We start from the raw sequence: 14,197 nt of genomic DNA, 5'->3' as shown, positions 1-14,197 counted from the left end.
TAAGGATACTAAACCAAGACTTTTAAGGTGGATTCTACTTTTACAAGAATTTGATTTAGAAATCAAAGATAAGAGAGGCACTGAAAACGTGGTAGCAGATAATCTCTCTAGGATTGAGGACCTAGAACCCGAACAAGTGCCAATCAATGATGATTTTGAAGGAGAATAGCGATCCAAAACGCAACGGAATTAAAATTTTTCTCCTTTAGTGATCCTTACGAATGGGCATGATCAATGATATAATTGTTACCTCTTGTGGCTATTGAAACCTTTGATGTAGATCTAAGGAGAGATCACAAACATTGAATGGTGACAACGCCTCTACTCAGTTCACACGAACGGATTCCTTCAGTCTCAGTGCTAGCTGCTATGAATGAAGGCTTTGAGTGAGAGAGAGAGAGAGAGAGAGAGAGAAACAAAATTTCATCTGAACAAATGCTTCTGCACAAGGGTTCTATTTATAGAACCACTTGTGTGGGCTGTAAGCTAAAAAGCTCACTTAAGTGTATGTGGCTTATATCTTATGATAAACCAAAATCACTTAAGCGCGTGGTACCTTACCATATTTCGTATTCTACTTAAGTGCACCGTACCTTACGATGTTCTACAATTCACTTAAGTTCGCCGTACCTTATGGTGTTCCTTATTTAATATATCTCTCATCAATCCGTCCTTTTGTGTGTGACCCTGTAGGTTTTCGCGGCATTGGCAATTGGATTAAATCACGTATTTAACATAATAAATAGTGAGCGATATCTAGCAACACATCACTGCTACCCAAGACACGAAAATGTCATGTGATATGAAAAATCATTTTGTGATAATACTTGTGTGTACAATTTCCCTTTTACCCTTATGTCTATATTGAACACAAGGCATAGGCCGTGTCATCCTTGTCCAGTTTAATATTGGACCCTTAGACATTTATCCTGTTACGCAGGATAGGCAAATTTCATCTAGGTCACTCATGTCCCTCAATATGCTTCATGGAGTACCCATCAACTGTCTGTATAGCCATCCAGTTATTGGCAACGTTTGATCAGCAATAAAGTACTCGACTTTACATCTAGGGTCCATAGTGGTTTCTGGTCAAAGGATGGTATACACCAATATCACCATGAGAATAACTTATGACACTTTGCATAACATTCTATATAGTATTCTCATAGCGGGTAAATCCAGTATAAATATTACTCCTAATATTCATACCTATGTTTAAGACTTGATAACTCCTTATCCATGATCCATGAGATGCGATCATCAGTCTATATACATAGTAGTCTTAATAATTTAATGTTATCCCACTTCACAAGAAAGCTCGACTACAGATACTTTAAGAATAATGTCCTTATGTTTAATGGGATCTCATGATTAAGTCACACTTGATACATTAAACGGACTAGCTATTCTAGGGACTTTATTAAACAAACATAATAAAGAAAAAATCCTTTTATTATTAATAAATAATTCGACGTAAGTACCAAAAGTATTGGCCTCTAGGGCTTACACCAACAATCTACCACTAACACTAGAGTCAATCAGACATACCCCTAATGCCCATAGATCTAGTATGGCCATCATGCTTCTGCTGCATAAGAGGCTTTGCCAGTGGGCCAACAATATTGTCATGTGTAGGTACTCTGCATATTTTCACATTTCCTCTATCTATTATCTCTCGAATGAGGTGATAATGCCTAAATATGTGTTTGGATTGTTGGTGAGATCTAGTCTCCTTAGCTTGTGCAATAGCACCATTGTTATCACAATAGAGATTAATGGGATCCACAATGCTAGGAACTATGCCAAGTTCACTAATGAACTTTTTGATCCAAACAGCTTCCTTTGCTGCACTTGAGGCATCAATATACTCGGCCTCGGTTGTAGAATCAACAACTGTATCTTGCTTTGAACTTTTCCAACTCACAGCGCCACCGTTTAAGCAAAACACATAACCAGATTGCGATCTAAAGTCATCCTTATCTGTCTGGAAGCTAACATCGGTGTATCCAATTATAGTAATCTTTTCCTGACCTTCATATATCAAGAATGAGTCCTTAGTCCTTCTCAAATACTTAAGGATATTCTTGACAGCTACCCAATGAGCATCATCGAGATCAGATTGGTACCTACTCGTTGCACTTAAAGCATACGAGACATCTGGTCGAGTACGTAACATGACATACATGATAAATCCTATTGCAGATGCATATGGAATCTTATTTATGCGATCCCTTTCTTCCTTAGTTGAAGGGGATTGTTTTTTTGATAGACACAGGCCATGTTGCATAGGTATGTGTAAGACCCCAATTTTGACCCTAAGATCCCTCATGCAATTTCATCATATGCATTAGCATTGGGATCATACCTTGGCATCCTCCTTACCCCTCTTTAATTGGGTTTGTTTTGGGAGATATCACCAAGCACCATGTGATTGTATCATACTTGTATATTATCATTTTTGCTAACCAAAATACCGAATATGTCTTTGCATTTGCCTAACTCTTTTGTAGGTAGGGCATGATCACCATTGATCTATCATGATTCACATATAGGGTTTAAGACCCTCATTGCTAAGAGCACAACCAAGGAATGATCCACAATATCTCTAAGCATCATATATGAATCCCCATTATCTTTACATTTTATTTTTATCAAGATTTCTTCAAGAGTTTGGAGTTGGTTTGCCTTGGAAACCCTAGTTTGTCTGGGTATCTTGAGTAACTTCTACAACAAGCTTCCTCACCAATTGATCAAATTTCTCAAGGGAAACTTCAAAATTCATCATATTATGCATATATTATCTACCATGATCCTAAAAAGTCAAGAGAATTGTAAGTTAGCAAGTTGGTTGATGGTGGTTGGCCAGATGAATTCATCTAATCAAAACCGGGTCTCCCTAGACCCTATCTCCTAAAATTTGCATCATATGAAAATAATTCCAAGAGAAATGTTACTATAAATAACATTCCAAACAACTTTCATGTTGAATTCTAGAGCTAATTTTTCTTGGAAAGTCATTTTCTATGTTGAAATATTATAGATCATTTTGTCTAAACTCTAATTTGAAAGTCAACTCTCCAAGGCCATAACTTGCTCATTTTTTATGAGATGAAAGATTTCCAAGTTTCACAATCAAATTAAATATGTCTACTTTAATGTTTATGTTTGGAGTGAAATCTAATTCAACTTTTATGAGCATGTGATATGAGGAAACATTATAGGTCCTTTTGGACCAATACCATTGAACAAGTGATTTTCCTAAACTTAAAAAATGCATAACTCACTTATTCTAAATCTAAATGATGTCAAATTGGTGATCATTTTGAATTTCTTTGAAAGAGATACAACTTTGTTGAATACACTTTTCTCATTTGGAGCTCATATAAAAAGTTAAGCAAGATGGAATAATGAAGTATATGACTTGACACTTAGAAATTTTTTCAACATGTTGAAATTTCCAAACTTCCACCTCAAAATTCACCATGATACAAGTTCCAAATGGAAAAATGTTCAACATAAGAGTTGTTCCTCTTGATCTAAGTTTTCCAAAGAGTCCTAATTCATTCATTTTGGATGAAGTTTGAGGGGTCTACGTATGGTGTAAACATAGCTGTATCAATTGGCAAGATTCAAGCTTCAAATGATCATTTAACTTTGCCTTGCCATTCAAGCCTCATTCAGACCTCAGCATAGTTGATTTTGGACTTAATTGATTGCTTCATGGGCCTGTACACGCCTATGCAAGCATGAACATGGCATTGCTAAATTTGGACAAATTTCCAAGTGTGCAAATAACATTCCATTTTGCTATAAATAGAGACCTTCTGTGCATATTTCAAAGGATCCTTGCGCGCCAACTTTGCCTCCATACTTGAAACCCTCACAATTGAAAGGAAAACCTGATAGTTTTCATTTGAAAATTGAGTTTGAATCTCACTATTTGGAGATTCAAAAACTCCAGGATCCAAAGCTTTGTATTAACCCTAAGCCATTTTTGCAAGCTACCTGAGCAAGATCAAACACAAATTGAAGCAAGAGAGATCAAGTTCTGTCCAACATTGAAGGTATTTTCCAGATTTTTTCTTCTCTTCGATTCTCACTCAATTCTCGTCAATTCTCTTGGATCTTTGATTGTCTGAAGTCCTACCAATGTATGCAAGAATATTGAGTTACTTTGAGGTTAAATCGAAGCAACTCAGTTGACACACCTCAAAATTCAACTTCATATATCTCTCTCTATATATTTGGAGTTAGTTAAAATTGAGGTGATATTCGTGATCTACGTCATTTTATCTTTCAGGTCATGTCCTCCTTTTTCATTTATGTTATGGTGATGATTAAACCAGTCCGGCCAGGGTCATCGAAGAAGATGACCGGCCTTTGGCTCCGGCAGTGATGTGGCACGGTTCAAAATCATTCATGCGTTTTAAAATGTTTTAATCTGAGACGTCCAAAGTGATTACCACGCGTGTGGAACATTTGACTTGGTGTATGGTGGAACGCGCGCTCAGATCCACTTGATCTGCCACCTCAATTAATGAGGGAGATCAAGTGGTCCACGTTTTGTTTATTTTTTTATTTTAATTTTTATTCCTTTGATTTTCATTAATTCATATTAATTTTAATATTGATCCAAAAAATATGAGAGTTTCACCAAAAAATTTTAAATAAAATCTTCTTTCATATTTAGAATTAAAATTATGTTTTGGATAATTATTAATATTTTTCATGATTTAATTGATTTTGTGAATATTTTTAATTGTTTAAAAATACTTTTAAGTTTCCAAAAATTCTGAAATTTTTTCTCCAAGGTCCTTACGAATGGGCATGATCAGTGATAGAATCGTTACCTCTTGTGGCGATTCAAACCTTTGGTGCAGATCTCTTGTAACGATCAAAACCTTGGATACAAATCCACGGGGCGATCACGAACGTTGAACGATGACAACGTCTCTACTCAGTCCACACGAACAGATTCCTTCAATCGTAGTGCTAGCTGTTATGAATGAAGGCTTTGAGTGAGAGAAAGAGAGATACGAAATTCCAACTCTTCAGTTGTGTTGTATTCCCATACAATGCTTTTGCACAAGAGTTCTATTTATAGAACCACTTGTGTGGGCTTCAAGCCAAAAAGCCCACTTAAGTGTATTTTGGCCCATATCTCATAATATGCCAAAATCACTTAAGTATTTGGTACCTTACCATATTTCGTATTCTACTTAAGTACACTGTACCTTACGATGTTCCTTAGTTACTCTATCTCTCATCAATATGTCCTTTGTGTGTGACCCTATAGGTTTCCGTGGCGTTGGCAATTATATTAAATCACGTATTTAACATAATAAACAGTGAGCGGTATCTAGCAACACATCACTGCTACCCAAGACACGAAAATGTCATGTGATCTGACAAAACCTCCTGTGATAATGATTATGTGTATAATTACCCTTTTGCCCTTATGTCTATATTGAACACAAGGTATAGACCGTGTCATCCTTGTCCAGTTCAATATTGGGCCCATAGACATTTATCCTGTTACGCAGGATGGGAAAATTCCATCTAGGACACTTATGTCCCTCAGCATGCTTTGTGGAGTACCCATCAATTGTCTTTATGGTTATCCAATTACGGACAATGTTGGATCAGCAATAAAGCACTCGACTCTACATCTAGGGTCCATAGTGGTTTCAGGTCGAAGAGTGGTATACACCATTATCACCATGAGAATAACTTATGACACTTTGCATAACTTTCTATATAGTATTCTCATAGCGGGTCAATCCGGTATAAATATTACTCTTAATATTCATACCTATGTTTAAGACTTAATAACTCTTTATCCATGATCCATGAGATGTGATCATCAGTCTACAAACATAATAGTCTTAATGCTTTAATGTTATCCCACTTCACAATTAAGCTCGACTACAGATACTTTAAGAATACTGTCCTTATGTTTAATGTGCTCTCATGATTAAGTCACACTTAATACATTAAACGGACTATCTATTCCAAGGACTTTATTAATCAACCATTAATAAAGAAAAAGCCTTTTATTATTAATAAATAATTCGATACAAGTACCAAAAGTATTGGCCTCTAGGGCTTACACCAACAATTAGGCCCCCACTTTTGCATATTATTTTTGTGTGTGGTATGTTTCATGAGCACAGTTCATCATACTATGTCTCTAACATGCATTAACACCAAAATTCTATTGCCCGACCTCAAATAGTTGTAACTTCTACATAAGGCCAATTACGATTGCTTAACATAGCGCTAAATTTTGACACAAAAGGCATAAAATTATAGTTAGTGAGATTGTAAGTATCCCCTATTTCATGGTATTATGGGGAAACTTGGCCTTTTTTCCTTTCTTTGGAAGATGTCTTGGTTCAAGGATCCATGCTTATGATCAGTGGGTTGAGTATTCTCCAAAGAATGACTTAAAATAAAGCAAAGCAAAAGCAATACTAACTTCTAACTTATTAACAACTAACATTTAATTTCAAGTCCCTTACTTTCAATGCAATTTAATTTTAAGCCTTATTCATTTGCCTTTATTCATACCATTCTAATTGTTTATGTTAATGTCATTTTCACTTTGTCCATTTGGACTATATTTTGTGATATATTTTGTTTGTGTATATCGTGTTTGTTTGTGTGGTATTTAACCACTAATGTACATAATAAGAACAAAAACCCTAAAATATATCTTGTGTGGACTGTTGGTTTGATTTGAGACAATTGGACTTAGAATTTAGGCAACACTGCCTATGCAAAGGACTTGGCCAATGCCAATTTTCATGTAACCAAGTGCTTGTAGTTTGAAACTTCATCTGATACATCATTAAAGATCCATTTGAGTTCATCTGCAACAACATCATTATGAAGCTATTATTTTGAACCTGTGACTTATGGCATCTTGGAATTCATCTGCTACTTGGGCAAATTTGAAAAAGATCATGGAGTTTCTAAGCTTGGATGTGGCTATCTTTATTTGATGTCTTGCTCTTCAAGTTGATATTTTTGTGTATTGTTTATTGCTTGATTCTAAAAGTCCAAGGGAAATTTGGGTTTCTATGTGACATTCTTGTCTATTGGATTGCAGCCCATTGGTCAGATCTTTTCAACTCTTAACTTTTAAATTTTTGCTTAGCATTAGTCTCTTCATCTCCTCCCCATTTCTTTAATTTCAAAATATCTCCCCCCTTTCAAAAATCTTCTTTGCTTGTGTTTCTTTAATTTCAACTGTCTTTATGGTTATCTAGTTACGGACAATGTTGGATCAGCAATAAAGCACTTGACTCTACATCTAGGGTCCATAGTGGTTTCAGGTCGAAGAGTGGTATACACCATTATCACCATGAGAATAACTTATGACACTTTGCATAACTTTCTATATAGTATTCTCATAGCGGGTCAATCCGGTATAAATATTACTCTTAATATTCATACCTATGTTTAAGACTTGATAACTCTTTATCCATGATCCATGAGATGTGATCATCAGTCTACAAACATAATAGTCTTAATGCTTTAATGTTATCCCACTTCACAATAAAGCTCGACTACTGATACTTTAAGAATAGTGTCCTTATGTTTAATGTGCTCTCATGATTAAGTCACACTTAATACATTAAACGGACTATCTATTCTAGGGACTTTATTAATCAACCATTAATAAAGAAAAAGCCTTTTATTATTAATAAATAATTCGATACAAGTACCAAAAGTATTGGCCTCTAGGGCTTACACCAACAATCTCCCACTAGCACTAGAGCCAATCAGGCATTCCCCTAATGCCCATTGATCTAGTATGGCCATCATGCTTCTGCTGCGCAAGAGGCTTTGTTAGTGGGTCAGCAATATTGTCAAGTGTAGGTACTCTACATATTTTCACATCTCCTTTATCTATTATCTCTCGAATGAGATGATAACGCCTGAGTATGTGCTTGGATCGTTGGTGAGATCTAGGCTCCTTAGCTTGTGCGATAGCACCATTGTTATCACAATAGAGACCAATAGGATCCACAATGCTAGGGACTATGCCAAGTTCACTAATGAACTTTTTGATCCAAACAACTTCCTTTGCTGCAATTGAGGCAGCAATATACTCGGCCTCGCTTGTAGAATCAACAACTGTATCTTGCTTTGAACTTTTCCAGCTCACAGCGCCACCGTTCAAGCAAAACACATAACCAGATTGCGATCTAAAGTCATCCTTATCTGTCTGGAAGCTAGCATCGGTGTAACCAATTACAGCCAAATCTTCCTGACCTCCATATATCAAGAATGAGTCCTTAGTCCTTCTCAAGTACTTAAGGATATTCTTGACAACTACCCAATGGACATCACCAGGATCAGATTGGTACCTACTCGTTGCACTTAAAGCATACGAGACATCTGGTCGAGTACATAACATGGCATACATGATAGATCCTATTGGAGATGCATATGGAATCTTATTCATGCGATCCCTTTCTTCCTTAGTTGAAGGGGATTGTGTTTTTGATAGACACATGCCATGTTGCATAGGTATGAATCCTTTCTTGGAATCATGCATATTAAAGCGTCTCAGCACTTTGTCTATGTATGTACTCTGACTTAGGCCTAGCAGTTTTCGTGATCTATCTCTATAGATTTTGATTCCTAATATATAGGCTGCTTCACCTAGGTCCTTCATAGAAAAGCATTTCCCCAACCAAGTCTTTACTTGTTGCAGGGTAGGGACATCGTTTCCAATGAGTAATATGTCATCTACATATAATACCAGGAAAACGATCATGCTCCCACTAACCTTCTTGTAGACACAAGGCTCATCTTCGTTCTTGATGAATCCATATTGTTTTACCGTTTCATCAAAACGAAGATTCCAGCTTCTGGAAGCTTGCTTCAATCCATAGATTGATCTTTGTAGCTTACATATCTTTTGGGCTTCTTCTGGTATGTCAAATTCTTCAGGCTGTGTCATGTACACATCCTCAAGAAGATTCCCATTAAGGAAAGCAGTTTTGACATCCATCTGCCATATTTCATAATCATGATATGCAACGATAGCAAGTAAAATCCGAACAGATTTAAGCATTGCAACTGGTGAAAAGGTTTCATCATAGTCAACCCCATGAATTTGTTTATATCCTTTTGCAACCAGTCTTGCCTTATAGGTATGTACCTTACCATCCATGTCAGTCTTTTTTTTAAAGACCCACTTGCATCCTATAGGATTAACTCCTACAGGAGGCTCTACCAAGGTCCAAACTTGGTTTGTGTACATGGAATCTATTTCGAATTTCATGGCTTCTAGCCACTTCTCAGACTCGGGACCAATTATGGCCTCTTGGTAGGTCACAGGCTCATCTTGATCCATGAGTAATATATCACCTTGATCTATTATGAGATATCCATATCTCTCAGGTAGGTGACGTATCCTGCCTGACCTACGCTGGTTTTGTTCTACTAAAGCAGATTGCTCTTCCACAACCACTTGTGTTTCCTGCTCTAATTCCTCCATAGGTGTATTGATGCTTTGTGATTCTTGAATTTCTTCAAGCTCTAATTTCCTCCCAATGGTTCCTTTAGAAATAAAATCCTTTTCTAGGAAAACTCCAGTTCGAGCGACAAACACTTTTCCCTCAGAAGGATTGTAGAAGTAATATCGTCTTGTTTCTTTAGGATACCCCACAAATAAGCATTTGTCAGATTTGGGCTCAAGCTTAGTTGAAATTTGTCGTTTCACATAAACTTCGCAACCCCAAATCTTCATGTAAGACATATGTGGTCTCTTACCACTCCATATCTCATATGGTGTCTTATCAACCTTTTTGGATGGAACACGGTTAAGTGTGTAAGCTGCTGTCAATAGCGCATGTCCCCAAAAGGAGCTTGGAAGATCGGCGTGACTCATCATGGATCGGACCATGTCCAACAGGGTTCAATTTCTTCTCTCAGACACACCATTCCATTGGGGTGTTCCAGGAGGAGTGAGTTGGGATAGGATCCCACACTCTTTCAGATGGTCATCAAACTTTAGGCTTAAATACTCACCACCTCGATCTGATCGAAGAGTTTTAATATTCTTACCTAGTTGGTTTTGTACTTCATTTTTGAATTCCTTGAACTTTTCAAAGGACTCTGATTTGTGTTTCATTAAATACACATAACCATATCTACTGAAATCATCAGTAAATGTGATGAAGTATTGAAAACCTCCTCTGGATGGTATGTTCAGTGGTCCACATACATCAGTATGTATGAGGGCCAAAAGATCATTAGCTCTTTCATCTTTTCCTGTGAATGGAGACTTTGTCATCTTTCCAATTAAACAAGATCCGCATGTCTTATATGATTCATAATCAAAAGAGTCCAAGAGTCCATCTTTATGGAGTTTGGAAATGCGTTTCTCATTTATGTGGCCTAATCGACAATGCCAAAGGTAAGTTGGATTTAACTCATTAGGTTTCATCCTTTTAGTATTAATGTTATAAACTGGCATCTCAAGATCAAGGACATATAATCCATTGTTCATTTGAGCAGTAGCATAGAATATATCATTCAAATAAATTGAACAACAATTGTTCTTTATTATGAACGAAAAACCGAACTTGTCCAAACAAGAAACGGAAATAATATTCCTGCTAATTGCAGGTACGTAATAACAGTTCTCTAACTGAATTATTAAACCACTAGGTAAAGTCAATTCATAAGTTCCTACGGCTAAGGCAACAACCTTTGCTCCATTACCAACTCGTAGGTAGACTTCACCTTTTTCCAATTTTCTACTCCCTTTTAGTCCTTGCACATTTGTACAAATGTGAGAACCGCATCCAGTATCTAATACCCATGATGCAGAAGTAGACAAAAATTTTTCAATAACAAAAATACCTGAATTTGGAGTCTCTACTCCATTCTTCCTATCTTCCAGGTACTTTGGGCAGTTCCTCTTCCAGTGTCCGGTCTTACCGTAATGGAAGCAGGTGCCTTCTTTTTCTATGCCTCCACTAGGCTTTAAAGCAACACTAGTGGGTTTGGGTATGGCAACTTCCTTGCCTTTCCCTTTATCATGTTTGAGGACAATCCTCAGGTTTCGGTACCAATCCAGAAAATTTGTCCCAGACAATTTTTCCTTGTTAAGGTTTGATCGTAATATGTTGTTAGAGGTGTTTGTTGTCATGGTAATCTACACAAGGATTAATGAAAATATAAATATCATTGACATATTTAATTAGGCCTTTAATTAAATATGCTCCCACTATTTTACTCAAAACAAATGACCCTCATCACTTGATTCGGAAAATCCCGTTGGAAGATTTTCTAGTGGGTCGAGATCCATATTTCACTTTGTTCTAAGTCCGCGTAGGCGGATTACACAAAACTAGGTTATTTAGGTAGGAACTCCTTCCAATTGTATCTCATACAACTCTCGAAAATTTCAGTTGGGTGAATAACTCCTTATTCCAATCCATCATATGGATCATTCCCAACTCTTGCTTCTAAACACTTATAATCTTATTATAATTTGTTTAGTTAAGTTTGACCCATTGTTTTAACAGTTGGATATTACAATTATCCCATCGCACCTTACTAATATAGAACATGCACCTCGCGTAGGAGAAACCTACATTATCCATTACTAGTCTTGATGAGTGTTAAAACTTGGAAAGCATAAACTTAATATTTAATTTGAGGGAATTGCAATTTTTCTGATCTCACCGGCTTGTTTATCATATAAACCGTCTCTCACATGCATCAACATACATTCACATGCATCAACATACATACATACATAATGAAACAGTTTGGCCCCTAGCGTAATAGTTCTCCCAAGCCAATGAGAGAACCTAAGCTAACCTACAACGATCTAAGCTTCTCCAAGCAAGATCTTTAAGGTTGTCCTCCTTTGGCACTGACTTCTTTGCTTTCTTCATATCATTACATTACAAAAAGAAAATCGTTTTACATACGAGGGAGTGAGATGAGAAAAGAAGTTACATTTGGGAGATAAAGAGAGAGGCACGACACGCAAGTCATATTTTAAAACCCAAAGCAGAATAAAGGAAAACTAAGGCCATAACCGATCACCACAAGACAATAATAAACACTTTATTATTATTATTAATTCCTTTAATTAATTAAAACCAAATTAAATCTCGACGACCGATCACCACATTTTAATGAACAATTCATTTAAAATCGATGTCGCTTTTCGCATCAACACTTGATACTTTTAAAGCACCGAGTTAGCCGAATGGGTGAATTTTGCCTTGCGTTAACCGGTTAACCATATGCGTTAACCGGTTAACACTGTTTGAAAAACTGTTAGAAAATTCTTTTCTGCCTTGCGTTAACCGGTTAACCAAATGCGTTAACCGGTTAACACTGTTTGAAAATCTCTTGGAAAACTGTTTTCCGTCTTGCGTTAACCGGTTAACCATATGCGTTAACCGGTTAACACTGTTTGAAAATCTTAAAATTTTAATTTCGTCTTGCGTTAACCGGTTAACATTGTTCGGAAAAGTGTTTAGAAAGCACAACTCGTGTGCAGTCACAACCCCAATCGCATAACTCTCTGACAACACAACCCTTGCGCCGTCACTAACCCTGATGCACTAATTTCAGACCGTCAAACACATCTCGATTGTTGATTCAGTATGATTGATCAACACGTCACTGCTTCACCATACTAATGTCGGATCAAGAAGCAAATGACCATTGATCGCTCAAAGGAAAACAACCATTGAGTGTTTGAATGAACGAAACGAGAACACTATATCATATATAATGTATTTTGCATCAGGATTACATATATCATATATATAACTTGATCGATCTCAATTTAATCTTTAATTCATTCTGTCTTTAATCATATTAATACAGAACAAAAACAGTTATCAGATTCATGGTTTCGTAAGTGGCTCTGATACCACTGAAGGAGAATTGCCATCCAAGGCGCAGCAGAATTTAAAATTTTCTCCATTTAGTGATCCTTACGAATGGGCATGATCAGTGATAGAATCGTTACCTCTTGTGGCGATTCAAACCTTTGGTGCATATCTCTTGTAACGATCAAAACCTTGGATACAAATCCACGGGGCGATCACGAACATTGAACGATGACAACGTCTCGACTCAGTCCACACGAACAGATTCCTTCAATCGCAGTGCTAGCTGTTATGAATGAAGGCTTTGAGTGAGAGAAAGAGAGATACGAAATTCCAACTCTTCAGTTGTGTTGTATTCCCATACAATGCTTCTGCACAAGAGTTCTATTTATAGAACCACTTGTGTGGGCTTCAAGCCAAAAAGCCCACTTAAGTGTATTTTGGCCCATATCTCATAATATGCCAAAATCACTTAAGTATTTGGTACCTTACCATATTTCATATTCTACTTAAGTACACCGTACCTTACGATGTTCCTTAGTTACTCTATCTCTCATCAATCCGTCCTTTGTGTGTGACCCTATAGGTTTTCGTGGCGTTGGCAATTATATTAAATCACGTATTTAACATAATAAACAGTGAGCGGTATCTAGCAACACATCACTGCTACCCAAGACACGAAAATGTCATGTGATCTGACAAAACCTCCTGTGATAATGATTATGTGTATAATTACCCTTTTGCCCTTATGTCTATATTGAACACAAGGTATAGACCGTGTCATCCTTGTCCAGTTCAATATTGGGCCCATAGACATTTATCCTGTTACGCGGGATGGGCAAATTCCATCTAGGACACTCATGTCCCTCAGCATGCTTTGTGGAGTACCCATAAATTGTCTTTATGGTTATCCAGTTACGGACAACGTTGGATCAGCAATAAAGCACTCGACTCTACATCTAGGCTCCATAGTGGTTTCAGGTCGAAGAGTGGTATACACCATTATCACCATGAGAATAACTTATGACACTTTGCATAACTTTCTATATAGTATTCTCATAGCGGGTCAATCCGGTATAAATATTACTCTTAATATTCATACCTATGTTTAAGACTTAATAACTCTTTATCCATGATCCATGAGATGTGATCATCAGTCTACAAACATAACAGTCTTAACGCTTTAATGTTATCCCACTTCACAATTAAGCTCGACTACGGATACTTTAAGAATAATGTCCTTATGTTTAATGTGCTCTCATGATTAAGTCACACTTAATACATTAAACGGACTATCTATTCCAGGGACTTTATTA

This window comes from Lathyrus oleraceus, chromosome 6 (genome assembly GCF_024323335.1).
Source record: "Lathyrus oleraceus cultivar Zhongwan6 chromosome 6, CAAS_Psat_ZW6_1.0, whole genome shotgun sequence".
Classification (NCBI taxonomy): Eukaryota; Viridiplantae; Streptophyta; class Magnoliopsida; order Fabales; family Fabaceae; genus Lathyrus; species Lathyrus oleraceus.
Note: the sequence above shows the minus strand (reverse complement) of the source record.